We start from the raw sequence: 8,667 nt of genomic DNA on the forward strand, positions 1-8,667 counted from the left end.
ATCGCTAATCATTTAATTTTCACATAATTGTGATCAAATATAAATTCAGATGGCATCTAAAAAACATAGTGTTTCTCAGCACAAGTGAAATTCAACAGAAATCCATTGGGTGGAGTTGTACTATAGCTTAACATTTCGAAGTATTTCTCAACTGTGTCTTTTTAACTTTTTCTCCAGTCTTTATATAGTTTATGGCTAAGCAATATTTGCTATTTGAAGATCTAAAAACTATTTTATTCCAACTGGAAATTGTTTGGAGATTATTGGTTTAGGCATTATTCTCTTTTCTGATTGTGTCTAATACAAGTCACATGCAATTTAGAATAGTCCTTCAAAGAATATAGTTGCTTATTTTCCAAAAAAATATGCAGATTAATGAGATTAAATAGAAAATAACAACTGGCTTGGTAAAAAAAAAAAAATGCTGCTCTGTCTTTTCACCTCTCAAACTCATGTTTTTTCTGCCATCCAAAAAGACAGGTAAACATCTGATATTCCAACTCCTCTGAGACAAAATGCTACGTACACCAAATATGCAAGGTTTCATTAATGTTCATCCATTCTAATACATGCCACAGAAAGTTGCCAAAAGTTTTACGTATTCTTGAGGAACAAGCTCTCAAAAAAAGTTTTGTACCTGCATACACAATCAGGTTAATCTATCTCTGGCAGAATTTTGGACTTAAGTGTGCATTAATATCAAGGACCCAATCTTAGAAATTCTGATTTAGCCATAAGAGGTGGATCTCAAGAATTTCACAGGTACCTGCAATAGTCCAAGGATCACATGTGAAAGCACCACCCTGAGGGAAGAACAAAGAAGATGGGGACTTGGCCTGAGTTAGTTCTCAGTCTTGAGCCATGGGAGGAAATAGAGGCATATTAAAACTGGCCTGTGACTCAATTAACCCTCCAATTCCATTCATTCATCTTCTGAAGGAAGAACTAAAATTTTCTCACTTACTCCCTAGGGTTCATTCCCCAACTCTCAAAAATGCACCAGCTACTTATGCCATTTAGAAGAATGAAGGCCAAGATTGTAGTGGGAAAATGATGAGATATGGGAATTTACAGATTGTTCTAGATAAACATTTTCTTTGATTCGTTAGGAATTACTAAAATTCTTTCTTAGGAAAAGATAATGTTCTGGAATATTCTGCTTTTTTTCTCAGTTTGTATATAATACTTATCAATTTTGGTCCTAGCTGATTTCACCAGTAGTACTGGTCTTTTTATGCAGGAATAAGGTTGTGAATTTTCTTTAGCTGGGTATACAGTAAGTATAGGCAGGATTACCAGTGTTAGAAAGCAGCCTGGCACCATGGAAAGATCATAAAGAATCCTCAGATCTGAATTTGAATCTTAATTCCATATGTAGTAGCTGAGTAAAAAAGGGGTAGGTTCTTGACATCCATGAGTTTCACATTTGTAAAATATCAATAATAGCACTTTAACAACTTCATCATGATGGTTGTGATGAAGTTCTCAAGACAGCAAATAATAAAAATACTTTGTAAGCTGTGAAATGTTTTGAAAATCACAATAACCTTGTTTCTAACAACATATTCACACTTCCAAGTCATTATCCAAAAGACCACTGGCTGTAAACTATGCATATGAATTGAAGGCTGGGAGTCTGTCAAAATGTTCATCAATGAACAATTAAATCAACACTGAGCACCCTTTCTGTTTTCAGTGCAATGTCAACTCTGATACAGCCATTAAAGATATATTCCTCATGGGCTACCCTGGTGGCACAGTGGTTGAGAGTCTGCATGCCAATGCAGGGGACACGGGTTCGAGCCCTGGTCTGGGAGGATCCCACATGCCGCGGAGCAACTAGGCCCGTGAGCCACAACTACTGAGCCTGCGCGTCTGAAGCCTGTGCTCTGCAACAAGAGAAGCCACGACAGTGAGAGGCCCCGCGCACCGCGATGAAGAGTGGCCCCCGCTCGCCACAACTAGAGAAAGCCCACGCACAGAAACGAAGACCTAACACAGCCATAAATAAATAAATAAATAAATAAATAAATAAATAAATAAGAACCTATTCTAATATATATATATGTATATATATATATAATATATATATATATACATATATTCCTCATGGTCCAGGTGATTACAATAGAATTATAAAATATTAGAGTGAGAGACACCTTGTAGGTGTGTTTCTTGATCATAAGACTCACTTGGGGTGTTTGTTAAGATCTCCAGTTTCCTAGCCCCCACATCAGATCTAGTGAATCAGAAACTCCAGGAGACCTGAGAATCTGTATTCTGTAATAAATACAAGGATATTGTTATGATCAGAAACAAAAACCTAGGAAACCGTTTCTAAGCCACTTTTCTCCAAACTCCTATACAATGTTAAGTATCACTGAGACAATACCCTTTAACATTTTGTTGACTTAAAAAAAAAATACATGCACTAGGTGAGAGCTGCGAGTTAAGTTTTTTGGGGGCAAAATGAAGACTGAAGCCCTGGAAAGCACGTTTCAGATAACTCTGAGAAACTGCTCGAGGTGAGCAGTGGAGCCGGGATATATAGGAGTTTTTCAACAAAGGATAGGTAGCCGGGAACGTCAACAATTATTGTTAATTGAAGAAAACCAGATATCTCAAATTAAGGAATTTAGCGCTTTTCTATGTATGGGAAGATGCAAGAGTCTGGGTTCACTGAAATCATTTATCTGATGTGCACCTCAGCTCTCTGAGGCCAGTATCCTGACACATCCTGAGTTTCCTCAGGGTTCACTGCAGGGAGTGGCTGCAGTCTGTTGGCTGCTAGACGGCAGGGATTCTTTTCAGCCCTGAGTTTCCTCGCCTCACGTTGGAGGGTTGCAATCATTGATGACTGTGATATCTTTTGTTTATTGATATGGCAGGAAATATTCCATTTCTCGGTTTCAAAGGGATGTATTCTATCATTGGTCTTTCAGTCAAAGAATTGGAAAGACAAGATCACACACATGAAACAGCAGCAAGCACTGTAAGTGGTGAGTTTTGTGATGATACACGCTGATGCTATGTGCTGGACACCTTTGCTCGAAGTAATGTGGACAAAGACATACCTAAAAAATAAAAGCATCCAATTCCAGGTTAATATTTGGTCTGGAGAGCATGACATATGTGCTTCTACAGTAATAAATATTCAAAAGGAGTAAGGTTTTTACTTTCTTATTTTTATGACAACATCAATTAACCTATGAGTGGCATCTTTAGAGCTCATACCACACCCATGCCAGACACTGTAGAAAGAAACAGGAAAAATTACATGTTGGTTTCCTCCATTCACATGTGGCCCTGAGCTTCCTCAGAGCAGGCACCATGACTCATTTTTCTCCTGGACCCCTTTGCTCTGGGACGGAGAAAGAGCTGCACCTCCTTTCCCAACTCCAGCGTATAGAAGACCAACTTGGGTCATGTTTTAAGAGGCTTTGAAATGGCTAAAACGTCAACACCTTGCTTTACTTGCTCCCACCTTCTCCCTTCTCCTCCGCCCAGTACAGGCTGGACTAGGAAAGCACCAGCGCCTGCCCCCTTACCATGACCCTGCCATCCTTCTCACCCTGGCTTGCCCACATAATTGTGAAGTCTACATGGCCCAGCCTGAGGCTCACCCAAGAGGCAACTTAAACCAGCTTCACCATTATCAGAGTGCACACTTTTTTTTCCCTTTCCTTATATCTCTGTCTGTTTGATTCTGGCCCATTTTGCCCACACACATCATAAATTACCAGTTTGGAGGCGTGAAGGCAAAAGTATGGAATTAAGAGACAAAGCCATGTGGCTTGCTTTGGTTTGAGGGTTTGGCTTACTTGGTATATAAGGAACCTTATTGCTTGATTCACTCTCATTAAAGTTCTACTTTAAGGCTTGAGTCCAAACCTCCATTAAAATAAGGTATTTCTTTGTGTTGCTCTGCCTTCTTCATATCTTCGTCAGGGATCACCTGAAAAGGAAGATAGTTGCCACGGCATGATTACAGAATTCCTTATTCTTCTGGCAAAATTTCTCCTTAATAGAGCCCAATTTAGTCCATGCAAAACTGCAGTCTCTGAATATATCTCAACTAGTGTGCTGATCCTGGGCCTCCTTGCCCTCAGATCCAGCTTTGCTGTCTACACTCCACTAAAGGCAGTGGAGCCGACTGCTACAGATGCATTTCCCCGGTCCACGTCAGCTGCTCCCAACTGGGTTCTGTTGTTGGCTGAATAAATAAATGACCCTGGAAACAAAGTCTGTCTGCATGATTGTAAACTTGAGTGATTGCGAGAATGGGGACTACTACAGTACACAAATCCAGGGGACAACATTCACTTTAAAGTGTACCTGAATGACATGTAAGGGAATTGTATGGAAAGTAGCTCATGTGGCCATTTTCAAGGCATGAGGCAGAAGGCTATTAGCATTGGCAGAGGTAGAAATGAGAGGAAAAAAAGAGTTTTAAGGATGATAATCTTATAGGTAGACTGAAATAGTGGAAAGAACACTGGATTAAAATTGGAGAAACTAGTGGGACTTCCCTGATGGTATAGTGGTTAAGACTCTGCACTTCCAGTGCAGGGGGCCCAGGTTCAATCCCTGGTCAGGGAACTAGATCCCACATGCATGCCACAACTAAGAGTTCACATGCCACAACTAAGGAGCCGGTGAGCTGCAACTAAGGAGCCCACCTGCTGCAACTAAAACCCAGCGCAACCAAATAAAGAAATAAATAATAAAAATTAAAACATTAAAAAAATAAAGTTAAATATCCTCAAAAAAAAATTGGAGAAACTAAGATTGTTCATATAGAGGGGATACAGGGAAGTCACCACAATGGATAAAATCACTGAAGGAGAAAGTATGTGTCAAAATATACAACAGAGATAAGGTTGAACTTAGAGCCAGGCTAATATCCAGAATAGCAGGGAAAAATAAATAAAAGAAATGCAGAAACAGGACAGATGAATCATCCCATGCAATGCTTTGAAGACAAGGAAGAAAAAAAAAGACCAAATGTGTCTAACGGACAGAGAGAATAGGGGTCTTCAGATGATACAAGATAAATGCAATGCCTGGACATTGACTGTTAGAGAGTTAAAGTGGCTGAGGCAGAGAGACCATGTGCTTGGCTGTGAAACAAATTCCCTGTTACAAATCCTTTTGCTCTATAAACTATTATAATTGCTATTAGGTTCCCTGGGTTTGTGATTAAGAGCAATGACAATATCCAGATTTATCTGAAAGCAATAGTACTTAAATTTTAGAGTGCATTCTTATCACCCAGGGCTTGTTAACAATGCCACTCTCTAAGGCTCATCTCATGAGGACCTGACTACTTAGGACTTTCCCAAGCCTGCTAATTCAGTGTGACTCAAAGGACCAGTGTGAACTAGCAAACTGTTTGTTATCAGTACCGGAAGAAAGAAGCACAGATAATGAGAGGAAGGGACTAGAAACTTTCTGAACCATCTGACATTGCTGCAACACACAATCCCCACGATTAGTGAACTTGTCTCATTGCGTAGAGCATAGAACAAAAATGTCAGTCCTCCACAGATTAAGGAAAAAAAGGACCTTCATCACACAGAGTTTAGGAAGCCCTGATCTACATAATTCTGATGCAGATAGATCACGAACCAAAATTTGAAAAAATATGCCATTAGGAAGTTCCATGAAAATCTTAATTCAGTCACATTTGAAATGTATTTTATGTGTATAGAAAATAAATATTGTGTGTGTGTGTGTGTGTGTTTATTTATTTATTTATTTACTTACTTACTTATATATCCAAGTGGTATCCAAATGGACTCATAACTTTCAAAAGGTAGGGAAAATTGAGATTCACAAACCTAGAGATTTTTGTTACATCTTTATGCCTAGATGTGACCTATCTTAAGAAGTAGCAGCTCATTTTGTTTTGTTTTTTGTTGTTGAAACAGGTCATGAATGCCTGGGCATGTTATAAATATTTGTGATATATGACTGAGAGTGTGCAAATGACAAAGTTCTTGCAAAATAAACACAACCATCATGATACACTAAAGTCTTAAGGTTTTGTCAATGAACACTTTAATTGGAAAATTACATTAGCAAATTTTTTGTGCCCTTTTCTTTTGAAGAGCAAAGGGTAAGGAAGACTGGGATATATCAAAATGACCTCAGAGAACTTAACCGATCATGATTTGTCTCTGCTTTTCACAGGACTTAAATAAAATACCACCACGATGTCAGATTTGGTTGTTGTCACTGGAGAGGAAAGACCAGGGAGAAAGGCGATGTGCCCTTGTCTCATATGGTAAGCATGACACTGCCTACCTGTTTTTTTCTCTTTCTTAATCATTAAATCCTTGAGCATCTCATTTATAAACATAAAGAACTCAGCTACTCGCCTGCAGAATTGTTGAGATATTCGTTAAGCACAGAGAATCTTGGTGGTAGAAATCTGGCTCCTTTCCACAAACTCTTTTTCTACATCTCACTTGACTTCCCTCATTTCAATTTCTTTGCATTTTTCAGGTTTTTTCTTCAGCCACCAGTTGAATTGCTAAGTTTCATTTGACTGAGGAAGAGCACTGCCCTAGGCTTGCAAAGATACACAAGTCACCTCATAGATACTGTATGGATGACCCATGGAAATAAATAAATTACTCCCTATCCCATTTCAACATAAGTGCGCACGCGCACGCATGCACACACACACACACACACACACACACACACACACTTTTCCTCTTCCATGTCATGAGAAAATTATCAGATATGTGTTATTTCCTTACTTTATCTTCCTTGAAACACTGCTTAGTCTCATACATTAATATTTCATTCCCAAATATAACATGTCAAAGTGGAGCGTTGTGTTGACCAGCAAGAAGTCAGAAGGTAAGAAATTGCCCTGCTACCAAAAAAACTATTGTTGGTACAGCAGACAATAAATAAAAGGGAAAGGCAGGAGGGAGCCTTTTATGCTGAGAAAAATGCAGACGATGACAGAACTTATAAGGCTAAGAAAAAACAAATCATCTTTAGGAGAACTTTCACTCAAAATGGTTTTGTCTTTCAAAAGGAAAAATGCCCTGCTGAATCAGCAGCCTTTGGGGGGGAAAATCTTATGCGGTTTTCTAAAGACTAAAACTCACTGGCAAAAAAGAAGGTTGTGTTTGTATGTAAAATGAGAATGAGTTTAAGCTCGGCAAATTGCAAGTTTCAGATGAGGACAATCAAGCAGAGGGGTTGGGGAGAAAAGAAACAAAGCACTTTTGGGCTGGTGGCATCCTGACGTACAACAGAAAAATCCACATAGTTGGGAGTGGGCCCATTTCATCCTTGCACTTTGTTTCATGGGTGTGCTACAAGATAAAAAATGAGTTCTAATTCTTGCTCAGTCATAGAGCCTTTCAGCCAAGCAAGATAACAGATAATGGACCTCTACAATGGAAAACTGATTTGTGGGCTCTCAAATTCTTCATTTTGTTTATGTTTCAGAAATGTATAGATGTGTAAGTATGTCTTACTAGGGTTTTTTTTTTCCTTTTCAATATTTTATCACAGCAAAAAGGGATAATTTGACTATCACTGTGAAATGCAAAGTTGTTTTACCTTGAAATGTCAGATATACTATTGTCAATCTACAACAAACATAAAAAGGAATAAGATTCTCTGAAGGACTGGATAACATAGTCAATAATATGCTTTTACTGTGGAAAATAAAAACCCCCCTCCTTCAGAAAAATATTGTCTGGATTTTTATGAACTTTAAAATTACAGGCCATAAATTGTGGTATGTATGTTGTATTAGTTAAGAAATATTTTCTATATCTAGTGAATTTATTATGTAATATGTACAAATCAAATATATAAAAATTTAATGAGTGTTTATAATCACTGCTGGTTGGTATTTACTCTAAATCCTTCTACTTTTTGTCTAAAGAATTACGATAGTACATGAAAGAAAGTTTAGTTTTAGATATCTGACATTTGCAACCTTTTAGCAAAATTTAAGGACATGTGAGACACCAGAAATATATTGTTCTTAAATAGGCAGGGTATTATCGTAGGCCAATGTGGCTTCATTCCAAACCTTGTACAGGAGTAGATAATTAAGAGCCATTGTTAAACTGATGAGAATGAGCAAATATCAGATACAAGAAAAGGTAATTTACAGAGATAATCCACGCAAAACCTAAAGCTGCTGAAGGTTTGATTAAATCACGACCACTGTTGTTCATTCACTCACTCATGAACTCATGCATTCAGTCACTCACTCAGTAAGTATCTTGTGAATACTTCATCACAACAACTATTTTGTTAATACAGCACAGGGATAATAACTGCCATTTATAGAGTACCGGTTATGTGTCTGGAGAACAGGGAAAAGATCAAGTTAGAGACAATGGCAGTGACTGAAGTCATTGGAATTGTTGAAATAACCCAATGATTCTGTAGATGATACAGAAATCTTGTACTCTGTCATAGAAAAGGTAGACAAAGGATAAGGACCCTGAGAGGAAGACTGAGAAGGAAAGAATGAGATGATGACCAGAAAAACTATGTCACAAAAAAAATACAAGGAAAGAGATTAATACGAGATGAGGAGAGTGTCCAAGGGAGCTAAATGCTGCAAGAGAATGAAGACTGAAGCACATTCATTGCACTTGAGGAATAGAAGATTGCTCCCAA

Source organism: Mesoplodon bidens (genome assembly GCF_964165515.1).
Source record: "Mesoplodon bidens genome assembly, chromosome: 5".
Lineage (NCBI taxonomy): Eukaryota > Metazoa > Chordata > Mammalia > Artiodactyla > Ziphiidae > Mesoplodon > Mesoplodon bidens.